General features: G+C 35.4%; 1 long non-coding RNA gene across 1 annotated transcript in view; it reads right to left on the bottom strand.

The window, feature by feature from the left end:
* Positions 1–651: 651 nt before the first annotated feature.
* Positions 652–15,693, bottom strand: part of LOC141570402 (uncharacterized) — a 458,083-nt gene continuing 443,041 nt past the window's right edge. The window contains exon 5 of the long non-coding RNA XR_012494406.2: positions 652–735. This is a non-coding gene — a long non-coding RNA (uncharacterized LOC141570402). The remainder of the gene's footprint in view (positions 736–15,693) is intronic.

The following is a 15,693-nucleotide window of genomic DNA, read 5'->3' as shown; positions in this document are numbered from 1 at the left end:
GGCCTTGGATTGCTCTGGCACCCTTGTCAAAGAATCAGTTGACCACATGGGTCTATTTCTGAGTTCTATTCTGTTCCATTGATATATATGTCTACTCTTTCACCAATACCACACTGTCTTGATTATTATAGTTTTATAGAGAGCTTTGGAATCAAATAGAGTGAGTCCTACAACTTTTTTTTTAATGATAAAATTGGCTATTTTAGATCCTTTGTATTTGCATATAAAGTTTTAAAACAGCTTGACCATTTTTACAAAAAACCTGTTGCAATTTTTGATTGGGATGGCATGGAATCTATACATCAATTTAAGGGAGAATTGATATCTTAATAATATTGAGTCTTCTGATCCATGAACTAGTTTAATTCTATATTTGTTTAGATTTTAATTTCTCTTAGAAATGTTTTATAGTTTTCAGGGTAGAGGTCTTACATTTTTGTTAAGTTTATTTTTAAGTATTTTATGTTTTTTAATAGTGTATATAGAAAACCTTTTTAATCTCATATTGTAATTGTCCGCTGACGATATATAAAAAGACATGATTTCTGTATATTAACCTTGTACCTGTGACTTTGATAAACTCATTAGTTCTAATAGGTATTTTATTGATTCCCTTGGATTTTCCATGTAAAGCAATAAAAACTGAAAACTTACCATATGGTAAATTTCAGCTTTCCTCCCAAATCTCAAAAGCCTTCAAGTCTTTTGTAGTTTTTCCAGTGTTTATAGTATTATCTGTAAAGGAATTGGAACACAATATCATTCCTACTTTGAAAAGAAGAAGTTGAGACCATGGGAAATTAGTTAACTTGCCCACTGTTACACCCTAGCAAGTGGAAGCTGTATTTTAACTCCAGGTTTGTCTTAATTTAGAGTTTCTATTATATATGCATATATGAAATTTACCACAGTGCCAAATTAATGTTTAATAAATCTTAATCAATTAATTCAAAATGACATTTCATTGTTTACTACTAATTACTTGGATTCTGATATTTCAGTGAGAATGAGAAGTACCACCTGACTGAATGTCATTTGTTTTTGTTTTGTTTCATTTGTTTGCTTTTGGTCAGTTCGTCTTTCACCTGGTATGGACATAGTCAAGAGATAATAATTGTACCTTTCCCCCCTTAGATATCACTACCATTTGCTGAAGTAGAGAAAAAGTATTTTACTTTGCTAAGGGAAAAGATAATAAAAAATAATTTATCACATACACTTAAAACTTAAAAAGTAAATTTTTTTCAGGAAGCAATTTCCTTTGGATTGTGTGTCTTCCAAAAATCTAACCACTCTTAACAAGGAAGAGATCCCTTTTTGAGGAGAAAGTCCTATTTATTAGAAGGAAACATAGAACCAAAATTTAATTACCCTAAGATTTAGTAACTGCTAATATCCAGAATATTTCTCAAAATCCTCCCAATCTAATAAACCAGTATTTATAGTGCACTGTGAACAATACTACAGAGAAATATACAAAAGGCAATGGGAAGAGAGGGGAGTGAAAAAAATGAAACTAGATTGGATAGTTCAGAAAGGAGTCAGAGACGATGTGACTTTTGAGAGGAGCCTTTACTAGTGGGTAAAATTTTCCTGGTATAAAATGCAGCATGAGCAGAGGCACAGAGATCTGAATGAACTGTATATACAGAGAATGGATGGTACTTAACTTCAGTAGGGAATAAACTGATCTGTTCTGTTCACTCTGGGCCCCAGAAAATTTCCCGTAATTTCCAGGTGGGATTTATCTAGTCTAATCATCTATCCAAAACAATAACCTAAATGACTTTATTATATGTAATTTGTGAATACAACAGAGGACTAGTTAAAAGTATTCAAAGATACTGTGGAATGAGAACTATATGTAGTTTGTTATATAGTCCAATAAAATATAGACATATACAATAAGTCAAGCACCTCATAATAATGTTTTGGTCAACGATGGACTGCATGGGTGCAACAGTGGTCCCATAAGATTATAATGGAGCTGAAAAATTCCTATCGCTTGTTGACGTCATAGCCATCTTAAGTCATAGAGTAAAGCATTACTCACGTGTTTGTAGTGATGCTGGTGTAAATAAACCTACTGCGCTGCCAGTCGAATAAAAAGATAGGCTATACAAGTATGTATCGTACATAATACTTGATAACGGTGAGGGACTATGTTATTGATTTATGTATTTACTATTCTATACTTTTTATCTTTATTGTACAGTGTTTACAAGGTCTACAGTATTGTACAGTGATGTCCTAGGCCTTCACGTTCACTCCCCACTCACTCACTGACTCACCCAGAGTAACTTCCAGTCCTGCAAGTTGTATTCATGGTAAGTGCTATTTAAAAAAAAAAATTTTTACTGTATTTTTTACTGTATCTTTTCTGTGTTTAGATATGTTTAGATCCACAAATACTTACCATTGTGTTATAATTACCTATAGTATTTAGTATAGTTACATGCTGGACAGGTTTGTAGCCCAGGAGCTCTAGGCTATACCATATAACCTTGGTGTGTTGTAGGCTACACAATCTATGCTTGTGTAAATGCACTCTATGATGTTCACACAACAATGAAATCACCTAACAATGCATTTCTCAGAACCTATCCCCATAGTTTAGTGGTGGTTGATTGTACAGTACATATATCTATGTGTCTATATCTACATTTATATATATATGATATAAATGTAGTACATATACATGGTAGTTATGAAGCTGGTATTAACTTTTAGTTTATTTTTACCAGAGAACTGGCAAAATCTTTAGATAGGTATGATTAACAAAATGTCTCTCTTCTGCTCTAATTTTTATCCAGTTGGTTTAAAGCATTCTGTTTTTAGGCTATTCTGAAGGTCCCAGTTTGGTGCGCTCTGAAATGAGTTTTTCTTTGTATTGGTGTCTTTTATAGAAGTTCTAAAGCTTGAAGTTGCATAAACTTGATTCAGCTAAGTACAGTTTTTATCAACTGTATTTCTTGGGAGGTTTTGCTAGCCTCCAACATAATTTATAAAACGCCTGCCTCAAATTACTTACTAGCCAAAAAAGAGCTTCCCTCTTTATTTCAGTTTTGTAGTTCTATATGTCCGTTCATTTAATTACAGTACTCTACTGTTTCCATTCTTCCTATATTGAGTCAGAGGAAAGGGGATTGTTAACTATTTTTGCTTCCTGGAAAGTGAGAAAATGTCCAAACATAGGCCATGTTGAATAAAACTACTTTATTTTGGAAAAATATGAACTTGATGATTCTCCCTATCTATCATAAGGATACATACCTTTTGGCTATAGCAGGCTGCAATTTAATTTAATTTAATTTACAATCTTTTACACCCATAGATGCATAGGTAATGCCATATTGTAGAGACACTACGGCTTTTAGAGAACTGTCATAACTTGACCAATAACAAAAATCACAGGATTTTAAAAGATTGCTCTGGTGGTAGTATAAAAGGATGGAATGGAAAAAGCCTTAGCAAGTGAGAGATGATGACAGCCAATACTAAGATAGTCTAAGAGAGAACAGAGAGAATAGAACAGATTCAGAGATATTTAGAACAGAGATTGTCCTGGACCTGGTAACTGGTTAGATTTGAAAAATGAGAGAGAAAGAGGAGACATGGATGATTCTGGGAAAACTAGCTGAGATTAAAAACATAAAGTTATTTCTCATTATTTAAAACAAGCTAATACGCCTGCAGAGGGTATTTAATCATTCAAGTCAGAAAGTAAATCACTTCAGTTTCACACTTTTAAGTAGGAAAAAAATCTCAGTGGTATGATTGGTATGAAACACACACACTTCAGAAATAATGATTTAGCAAATCTAGGGGCTCTCTTTGAATCTTAGTATATTTTGTTTACTTTAGGGTGGTTGAAGGGAGAGGATTATCTAGGGAGGAATAGACTCAGAGTGAGCTCAGAGGTAAGAAAAATTACAAGGAGACTATATAACTGACAAGACTGTATGTAATATGTATTAAAAGAAAATATGCAGAATAATTGACTCTGCTTAGTAAAGCACAATGCCCTTGCATGCCCGCATTTAAATATTTAAAAGTGACTTATGAAAATTAGGTTCTCCAAAGTCAGAAAAGATTTTTCTAATTGTCAAGATAAAAAAAAGAGTTAAGAAAACATCATTTGTTCTTCAGATCTTTTAGTGAATGATCACCGAGAAGTTATGAATTAATATATTTTTCACTATTATAGCAGAATTTCACATCATAGACAACACAAATGTACACTATTGTTTTTATCTCCAATCCCTTTTTTTGCTCTCTTCCACTGCACCATTTTCTCTTAACAACCAAATTGAAGTAGGTGTAATAATAAATGCTTCATGCATAGAAAAAACTGGGGTGAATTATCCATAAGTTCTGCACATCATCATATAGATTCTCTTAGAAATTGAATTGTCCTGATAGGGTGATGACGTTTTCTTGGAAAAAAGACTTTCCATAATGTGAAATATTTGTGAGTATTGCTTTGTTTTGGAAAGGGATGTATTTGTTTTGGCTGAAAATCAGATGCTAATAGGTCATATTATAGCTAACTGTGAGAACATCTCTCCGTGGCTGGCCAACAAACTTCCATAATTCATGCACTTTTCATTCCCAATCAAAATTATTTGTGTTCTCTATCTTGGAATTAAATGGATGGGATACCCTTAGAGGCAATGCATCTACAATATTACTTTCTCTTTCACTAATAACTGGTTTTTAGAATCCTTAAGTGCCCATAATTTTGGAATGATAGAAAATATCTGTCCTACAAAGTATCAGAGCTTGTATTAAGGGATAATTGCTTCTAATAGAGCAGGAAGACATGCTAGTGGTAAAGAACACTTTATATTATGAGAATTAAAGCAATTATCTAGCTACTTCAGGCAAAATAATCCTTTCTTTTGTTAGTATCTGGCTAATTTGAAAAGTACTCTGTCTTAAAGTCTCCAAATAATTTCTTCACTCTGCCACTGTGTCTTATGTGTGTGACTATACTATCTTAATGATCCTAATATAAGTAGATAAAAGAGTTCTTCTTGCATTATTAAATCGATATTCTTAGGAAATATTCAATTTAATATGTAATTTCTTAAAAAATTAATTACTTCAAATAATATTGTGTATAACTCCTATATACCAATTTCTGAATTAGGGTAAAAGATTGTTTCTTCTATAAGTAGAACTTGGCTTTCCGTCATCAAATCTGCCACAAATACTCTCAATGCACCAGTGACTGCCATCCCTACAAGAAAAATAATTTTTTCAAAAGCAGCAGTGGCTCTTTCTCTTCCCCTTTACCTTCCTGTTCTCTTCTTAATCCTCCTAAACAATTGGGTAAACAATTTAAGGCCAGAACAAGGTAGGTGCCTGGGGGTCAGTTAAGGGAGGAACAGGGGGGCCAGATAGCTTTGGGAGGCGTGTCATGGTGGCCTGGATCAGGTGTGGGAGTCTGAGGAGGGTGAGGACATCTACACAGTGTGGGGATCAGAGCCTGAGCTTGGTGGGGAGGGCATGTGTGCACGTGGTCAGCTTAGCTTGGTGTTTGAGGCTAACCACAAAAAGGACGTCTATATAAGGGACAGCTCAGCACAGGTAGGTGAACCCAAAGTGTGAGAAAGGTTCCCATGCAAGGGAGGAGGAGACAGATGACGAGCAACTGGTTAATGATGGGGATATTCATTAAATAAATATAATGAGAATAACATGAATCAAATTTTTCACTGTCAGAGGAGGCAGTCACAAATACAAAAAGGGAGAAAACTAGAATGAACCTTATGGTGTTAGACTGGAACTGATGTAAAAAAAAACCACATATTTTGGTGTAAATACATGGTTTTCAGTATGTAAATATAGAAATAAATATAAATGTAAATGAACACACACACAGACACATTTATTACCTAGCTTTGTCCACTAAAAGCGACTGGGATCTAATGTCCAGATCCTCATTTCTAAATATGATTTTCCACTGAAAGGAAGGAATGACTGATTCCAGGGCTTTATGGGGAAATTACAAGATGCTGCTGGAACATGTTGGGCCATAAAGTAAGAAAATGCTCAAAAATAATAGGGGACATTTCAGAAGGATGCAAAATCTAGCTGAAAGGGCCTGCACTAACTAAAAATGGAAATTGAACACTAATATAAATAATGATAATAATGGATTGCAAGCCATGGAATAACATTGGAATGCATGAATATTTTGATATAAATAAATAGATGAATATATTAAAATATGAGAAATGGAACTTTTACATAGTTTAAAAGAAACTTCTTGCAAAATTAATTACTAATTATAAAGAGAAAAATTGTTACAGCATCATTTCTGTGATACTCCTGCCAAATATGCATAGTCTGAATCTTTTCATGAGAACACTTCAAAAAATCCCAATCAAGGGAGTTTTTATAAAATAACTAGCCTGTAATCTTCAGATCATGTAATGTCAAGATCATGAAAGTCAAAGTGAGACTGCGGAACAGGTCCAGAATGAAGGACATTAAATAGACATGATAAATAAATGTAATGTGTGATTCTTTTAATATAAAGGATATCACTGATAAAACTGGCAAAACATGACTAGGAAAAGAGGATGAGTTGGCAGTAACATGTCAGTGTTAATTTTCTGAGAATGAGTGTTATGTTGTGATTGTCTAGCAGAAGAATTTTCTTGTTTGTAGGAACTACCCACTGAAGTATCTGAGAGTGAATGGGCATCAGATCAACAACTTACTCTTCAATGGTTCTGGAAAAAAGTTCGTAGTAATTACTTGCAACTTTTCTGTAAGTTTGAGAGCATTTCAAGATAAACATCCTTAAAAATGAAAGCAATTCTAATTGAAACATTGTTCATGGTTCATTATTGGGTATGCCCAATTATTTTAGGAGAAAAGAAATCAGCATTCTAAAGTTCACTTTCTTTTTCCCTTGAGCTGCGACTCAGTTTCTCAAATGTTATTTTATCACATAAAGTGACATGCTTAGGAGATGTTTTCCTCGTACCTTATTAGCAGTTAATATTATCCAAATCAAATTAGTACCAACAAACTGAAGTACTTCAAAAAGGCTGGGAAGGGCGTATAGACATTTTACTTCAAGGTTTTTGCCTATTAAATGGCAAAGGAAAGCTTATTCTCAAGCCCTATGTTTCATGTAGTTTTAAGAGGTCCCTCCATGTCAAGCATCAATTAATCCTTTAAGGCACTTTTTATATCTCAGAATTTGTGAACTGCAGCTAATTACTGCCAGTCATCTCTTTGGTGCTGAACCTGAGCAAGAACTTACTAACATCTATGCACCTTGACCTGTTTGTTTCTCCCTAATATTTGAATTCATGAAAGTGATGAATTTTGGAATAAACATGATTTGAAAATCTTCCATGAGTGAAAGTTCCAAAGAAGAAGAACATTGTGAGGTGAAAAGACAAATATACTTTAATTATTTAAATTCCCGAGGAAGATGATTAACTTGAAGTCATTTTCATTAAGTTTTTGCTCATCATACCTTCTGAACGGATCTATCTGAATATGAAATGGCTCACTTATGGAAAATGCTGCTTTATTACATGTAGAGAAACTTAGTTTATTTGCATGTGTAAATTATTTCCACATTTTTGGTTAATATGATATGGAATTGTTATTATGAAAATGAACAAAAATATTCCAAAAATATTTGCAGGAGTAAGCATACTTGTATGCTTTAAGTTGTGATGATGATTTACTTGTTGAACAAGTCCTACTGAGTTGTCTAATATATTAACAATATATATTTTTAAAACATTCTGGCTTACCTGAAAATATTTAAATTTTTAGTTTTATACTGTAAAATGTTAAACCATTTCCTGACTTATTGCATCATATTTGTTGAATACCGATTGTGTACAGACAATATATGACCAGACAGTAGGTATTTTTAATACTTGTTGGGAGTTTTTTTAAACCCACTTTACATGCAAAACATGCATGTGCATTTTACCTGTTCCTTACAAAATCAATTAAAATGCAAACTGGTTTGGGGAAATAGCTAAATCTGTGAAAATTTCATCACTTTCATAGGCAAAGATCAATGAAAATAATTGGTTGAAAATTGTGAAGTGATTGTTGGGCTTTACTGGATCTCTTTTTCTTGTTCTATCCTAAAAGCCTGAGAAGTTAGGTGCTTTGGAGAGCAGTGCTTTCTTACTTATCCTTCTTACCATGTTTCACCGAAAATAAGACCTAGCTGGATAATCAGCTCTAATGCATGTTTTGAAGCAAAAATTAATATAAGACCTGGTATTACATTATATTATATAAATTATATTATATTAAAATAAGACAGGGTCTTATTTTAGGGGTCCAGCTAGGTCTTATTTTCGGGGAAATGTGGCAGTTGTTTTACTTCTGAGGAAGATAAGAAAATACTGATTTAGAAAATGATGGTTACTTTATTTGAAGAGAATGGGAATTTAAATTTGTGTGTATTTTTTTGTATCATCCCTATCACCTGTCTTTCATATTTTCTTAAAAAAAAAAAAAGGTTCTTTTTTTTCCAATTCCTCTTTTCAAATACCCATCTATAACTGGTTTTGAAATAGCAGCCATGGTTACATTAGCACAGATTCTTGGGAGATTTTGAAACTACTGATTAGTAGAGACTACTCTATGTACACCAAGGAAGAAAAAGCGTCTGGAAATTTAGAGTAGGGAAAGACTGGTCTACTGTTGGAAGTATGTCTCTATACTAGTTTGGTAGTATAATAGTAAATGAAAAATTTGTCCTCATGTGAGAGCTGAGCGGTGGCAATTGCCAATGTTTTTAATATAATCCAAATTGCTGTTAATGTTCTCATAGCTGAAATGAAGATTCATAAATTCTTTCATTTACGGAACACTGCCAAGCACTTTGCAGAGGACTGAGGATAGAATGAGGCTCAAATCAGATGTGGTTCCTCCCTTAGGGGGCTTCTAGTCTGGTAATGGAAACAAAGAGTAAGTAAGTGAAAACCAAGTAAGCAAACAATATACATTACATTGTATTGAATGCTATGAAAAATGACAGAAATAAAGAGGAAAGCTATAGGTGGCTGTAACCCAGAAGAAATAACAAGCAGAGAGAACAACTTTTTCAGAATGGTCTGTGAGGAATGGTATTGAGTGAAGGGAGTGTTCACTGAGGGACCGTAGGAGCTCTGGACAGGTTTGTGGAACCAGGTTCACTGCAAGGGAACAGGGGTTACAAATAGGAGAAGGGCATATGGCAGTGAGGACAAGCTTCGTCCTCTGTCTGTTAGTGTCGGAGTACAAGAGCTTTTGATGAAATGGTTCTTACTCTACCTAAACATTTAAAAATGTATAAGTGGCTTCTGTTACTTAAAACTCTCCAACAGCTTCCCATGCCACTAGAATATGTCCCAAGTTTCTTACCATGGCTTTCCAGGCTCTGACTGAGGCCCCCGACTGTTTCTTTAATCTTCTTTTGTGTCTTTCTCTTACTTGCTGTACTTCAGAGACATTAGGCCTTGTATGCTTCCCCAGTGAAGTGAAGCCCTTTACCCGGCAGGCTCATTGCACTTGCTGGGTCTCCAGTGTGAAATCTCTTCCTCCCTTTCAGCATTTAGCTGTCTTCTTATCCTTTAGATTTCAGTTGATGAGCACATGCTCTGGGAGGCCTTTCCTAACCATGCTCTGCAAAGGAGGAATTCCCCTGCCCCTCACTGCTTTATTTTCTACCCTAGCCTCTTGTTTATTTAATCCATAATATGTTTTATAACTTGTAATTGGTTTCTTCCGGTTTTCTGTTTTCTATTTGCTTTTTTAAATCAATCTACTCTAGTAGAACGTAAGGTTGTGAAGCCAGGATTTTCCTGTTCACCAGGCAGTATCTTTCACACAGACTTCTACACCAGTGAAAAGAGGTAAACAAAGAAAGGAGCCAAATGCCTCTGTGATCAGGGTGGCTGTTTCTGAAACTGAAGCACCTTAGCACTACCGTGCTGGGAAGATTTGAAACACAAAGTAAATCTCATCTGTATAAAGAACTTACATTATTAAAATCAAGTGCATCATTTATTTCATAGTAGAAATAATTTTTTGACAAGTCACATTTTGACAAGTTTCAGATAGCTCACCAATATTTTCATCTGAGCAAGAGTTTATCTATATGATGCGTTTGTTAGATAATGGTTTTCTTTCCAAAGAAAACTGGGAGCTTTTTATTTAGTGGAAAGAATTGAATTTTATAATAAGAAAATAAGGCATCAATTGTCAATAAGAGTAAGACTTGTTCAGAGTGACAGAAGGAGGCACGTCACCTGCTGCAGGTATTTAGATGGATGAGATCCACAGGATGGCAGGGTCAACAACTGTAGTCACATCTCATTTATCCTCAACAGCTCAACATTCCCACAATGAAATCTACTCAATACAGATTGTTTATGTCACATTACGTTTTTGCTTGTTTTGTGCAATCTTATTGAAAATGCTTCAGGTTGCATTTCTTCCTTACATATACATGGCATCCTTTATTAGATTCTCTCATATAAGTTTAGCTCCCATAAAGGATTCTGCTGTTAAATTTGCCCTCCCTTTGAACTGCATCTGAAATAAAGCTCTTGGAAATATATTGATATTCCTAGCTGGTTGGATTCTGAAGGAAACAGAAAATGTCTGTGTGTGGGGGTAGGGAGTGACTTTTTAAAATTTACGGTCAGTATAAAGAGAGCCAGATATTCAAATATTGTATTTTTAATTACAGACTTGTACCCTATAGTTCATTACTACAAATAAACATCATTATAATTTAATCACACTATAGGATAATTCTATTTCATTTTAATGTAATCATCATTTAGTGTTCTGTTCTTCCATTAATAATTTTTAAAATGCCATCCAATTCATGATCAATACATTTAAATAAAATGTTGCTCCTTAAAACAGCAGTTCTAGCGTTATGTAAAATTTATTTATTTATGCCGATAGAAACGAAACAGTGAGGTATCTATAGATGAGTGGAAGGAAAGTTGTTGATAAGTTTAAGCAGCAGTTTTGAAATTAGTTGTAAAGATTTCTGCTTTAAGTTTCCTCCAAATGAGAGATGGTTCTGACAGGGTTAAACAGTTGTGTCACAGACTTCTTTGAACTCATGCTTATAATATTTTCCTTATACATTAAATTATTTTCATTTCATATATATACATATATGAAATACACATATATACTGAACATACACACCTACATGGTGGTTTTCAAAATTCAGTGGGGTGCTGGTAATACTTTGTAAAATTGCAGAGGTCCACCCCAAACTGCAGAGTCAGATGGAATAGTTGGAATTTTTAGGCTTCTAAACATAAGCACCCCAGGTGATTCTGAGGCCAGTGACTCATGATCAACTTTGAGAAATCCTGCTATAGGTGTTATGTTTGGAAATAAGGAAAGGGATTTCAAACCTTTTGATAAGAGTTGGATCCAGGAAGATAGAAAACCTTCTTTCAGGAAACTCTGTTGTCCTAATTGTGACTTCGTTTCAGATACCCCCCTCTGCAGAAGATGTTTCTACGATAAAAACAAGACTAACTTCTTGCACATTAGCAAGGCGATAGCTGGCAATTGGCTTTGGGAAGATGACTGAAGAGCCTGATTCAGAGGACCTAAGCTCCAAAATGATTATGATGTCCTCTCATATCTAATATAAAAGAGTTTCTTTTTCCAAATGTCATAAAAACTATAAGTGTGATGAAATTAAAATAGCTTCTTAAAGATATTCTGGTTGCAAAAATTAGAATTGTGAGTAAATTCCTCAAAGCAGAAAAGTTGTCTTTCTCTGTCTCTGTCCGGTGCTCCAGTTTTGATGAAGCCTTTTAAAGCCTGCTGACTCTGTGCACAAACGCATTTAGCCCTGGCCTGACTGGTGGTCCCATTTGTTCTGATGCTCTACCTGTTCATTTCAATAAGCTAAAAGGTTATTGTGCATCCATCAGTGTTACCAAAGGCAACAGAGCGGGGCGGGGGTGGGGGGAGTCAGAGAGTGTGCCCTAGGGAAGAGCTGGTTAACCCCTCTGGGGTGATGAAGTTTGGGGTGGGAGCTGGATGAAGCCAGTATGGAAACTCAAGCTCCCTACTTATCACTTTTATCTGAGGGTAAAACCAAGAACGTGAAGCATAGGAGCCCACATTATCACTATTTTCTTTGAGAAATTTTAGTTGAATTTTTCTATATCAGAAAACAATCGAGGGAAAAAAAAGTGAAAACTATGAGATGAAAAGGAGCCCACAAAAGAAATGTTTTATAAAACTATTTCAATTGTACCTGACAGTCTTTTGAAAAAAAGAGACCCATAACTCAGTTCTCTTTTTGGATCCAGTTCACCATTTGTCTTATGCTTAAATTTCAATAGGAACATTTTTTTCTGCTTCTTACGTGCAAAGGTATACAGTTGCTATTCCTACAGAATTTTTGAGTCGAAGCAAAGTGTTAAATGAAGTGCTGAAACTATAAAAGAACACAGGCTATTCAATTATCATTTAAAATGCATCCCATTGAATTACAGACTCTTCCACATTCACTGAGCATAAAGGACAGACACGAAAAGTTTCATTTGGCAATATTGGCTAGGAAGTTGGAGTTTTAAAGAAAAGGAGGTAATAGAATATCAGCTGAATTTTTACTGCTAGGGGATTGCCCAATAGGGTGTTTCCTCTTTCTTTTTAAGCACAAAGAGCTGGGATTTAATCGCATTATAAACCATTTCATTAATATATCCCTGAAATAACAAGCATCCACATTGTTCTCTTATTACCATAATGTCAGAGAGTCAGTTGAAATCAAAGGGGGAAAAAAGTTTTGAGTGAACTAGCAAGTTAATATTCCTAGGGAAATAGAAAGAGACAATCACAAATATGATCAGGGCTTTCTCTTTTGTTGTTTTTGCATAGAGAAGAACCTGTTACAGAAATAAGGTTGGTTCTTTTGTGGGATGTTCAACAGGCTCTGAAAGGATAAATGAAGCAAGGGGCACTAAGGCCTCACTGCCTCAATCTCAATCCAGTGTACTAGGGGAAAGTGGAAGAAAATCTTCTAGATGGATGGAAATTTTGAGTTGAATTCTGGTGTAAACACTTGGCTTCGAAGGGAAAAACTGAGGCCTGCGTCTCTTTCTCGGTCACCTCAAGAGTGCCCCAGGGCAAATGTCCAATGGCCATCCCTCTATTTCCTGATTCCCAAAAGGAAGTCTCTTTGGAGGACTATGTTCATTTGTGTTGCTATGACAGCAGAAACAGGTCTAGTTCTTCCCATCAACCTTTTCCCCAATCAGTAGTTTGAATGTTAGTAGTTTTGAATAACATCATGAAGGATTCTCCAACAGCAGTGTCCACTTCCTGTTAACGTACAAAGCCTTATCTCTGTTCTTTATGGATCTTCATTGTTCAGTTGGAAAAATATAGTGGTTAAAACCTCAGGTTCTTCAGCAAGAATGTTCAGTTGTCAGAGATATTTACTGGTCATGCCACCCAGCATCTGTGCACCCTAATTCTGTTAACAGCATCCTGGATTATTGTACCCTCAGCTCCAGGCTTGGCCAGTTAGTGCATAACGTTGCTTAGATGGCAGTGATTCCTTCAGCAACAGGCTTGTGACTCAATAACAACAAAATGATTCAATGAGGCTTTTCTGGGGACTGCTGGGCAAGAGAAGGTTGTGTTTTCCTGCTGGTTGTGGTTGAACCTGGCTGTGAGGCCAGGTCTGCTGGAGACGTTCTGACATCACAACAGGAGAGGCTTTTTGAAAATAGAGCCAACGCAGAGACCTCTGGGTAAGGATGACGAGAGGGACATTGCATGCCGATGACATTGTGTCAGTTACTTGTTCCGTTCCTTCTGGAGCTGGTCCTAGTCCTGTTCCTGGACGTCTTAGTTATAGGAACTCATAAATTCTGCTTTTCCTTAAACTGGTTTGATCTGGGTTTTCTGTCATTTGCCAAGAATGGAGCCTAACCGATGTAATTGAGTTCTAATCCAGGTTCAGCCATTTTTTACTTGGTGACTTTGGACAAGTAACTTATTTTATCTCAGTGTTGCCTTTATCACTTGAAGAAAAAGCTACACTAAAATTATCTACCTGATAAGTTTTTTTTGTGTGTGAAGATTAACCAAGGTTGTGATTGTCAAATGCTTGACCACAGTAAATGCTCAATCAATATTAGCTATTAGTACCATACAGAAACAAAGTCTACCACAACCTGAATATGCAAGACAAGGAAATATCTCCAAAGAACTTTATATCTGAGTGTCCTTCTTTTGTCAATGTTACACAATTTCTTATAATATTGAAGTGTTATTCCAGTTCAAATTTTATTCTTTCTCTCTCTTTATATTTGATGACAGGACTTAAACCCCTTAGGCTCAATAACTATTATTTCATAACTTCTCAGCTCATCCCAATTTAATGTGTTCTGAACTTAATTGAAGTATGTGGTAACAGAGAAAAGCACCAATAAAGAGAATCTTGAGAAACTGAGATTTTTCAGTTATAGTATTAGAGGTAGACCAATTAGGAAATGATGATAGCAAACATCAAATTCACTGATCAGGATGTATATAGAAACGATAAGTTTCAACCTTGGTCCCTCTCAATGGAGGAGCTATACTAACAAAGTAGAATCAAGCGGTAGATATGTTCTCTATCTTGAGTTCTCTCTTCTACCCTCTCTGACTATTTTCTCTTGTCTCTAACCTTTATGCAGATGACTTGTACGTGTACCTCTCTAGGCTTTGCCAATTTCCCAAGGCCCAGTCTGCCACATCTCCAGATCTCCTCCAACTCTGCTGGCTCTTTCTCATCCTTTTGTACAGATAGCACAGTTGCTCAGACTTTGTGCTCAGAATATAATCTTAGTTTGTACATTCACTCAATTGCCAATTCTGTAGATGCTATCTCTTGCATCCATTGCTTTCTTTCAATTCTCTATGTTAATATCCCAGTTCAGGTCCTGATGGCTTATTGCCATAGATGTCTAACTATCTTCCTTGTATTCCGCCGTTATCTATCTGATGATTTGCCCGCCCTCCTTACTTTTCCTTTATTCCCCCTTTCTTTTTCTCTTTTAATATTACTGCTTCCAGAGTTATGTTTTCTGAAGAACAATTCCCATTATATTACCTCCTTCCAAGGGTCCACATTACCTTTGGAAGTGGCCCCCAAATTTTGGATCTTACTGACCAGTGAAATAAAAATATGTTAGGGAGTCCAAAACAGTGTTGCCAATTTTTTTCTTGCCAAGTTAAGAACATTAGAACCTCTTACCACACTGCCATCTACTCTTACCATCACTTCAGAAATGCTATTGCATTTGATTCCAAATATAGGAAAGACATAATCTCAGAGTAAAGGGAAAACCATTGAATTGAATCCATTTTGTTCCACAAAAAAATAGAAACAAAACAAAACAAAACAAAACCTTACAAATTGTCTTTATTTTTCCCAATTCTTCCCAGTCCAGTGAAAACAGACTTAAACTATCACTGGGCCATGGCCAGCTTTTGGGAACCACTGGACTACAGAGTAAAGTGAAAGTTCTAAGCACAGCATTTGAGACCCAACCCATCTGGCCTACAGGAAATTTCAGTTTGTGTAGGCAAATGTAATTCTTTATTGTTTCACAAATACATTTGAAAATTCCCTCTTCCATGTCTTGCCCATTCTCTTTTACTGAATTGAAA

This window comes from Rhinolophus sinicus, chromosome 3 (genome assembly GCF_057876585.1).
Source record: "Rhinolophus sinicus isolate RSI-liver-muscle chromosome 3, RSI-T2T, whole genome shotgun sequence".
NCBI classification, from domain to species: Eukaryota; Metazoa; Chordata; class Mammalia; order Chiroptera; family Rhinolophidae; genus Rhinolophus; species Rhinolophus sinicus.
The sequence above is the reverse complement of the archived record's forward strand: the minus strand, read 5'-3'. Positions and strand labels throughout refer to the sequence as shown.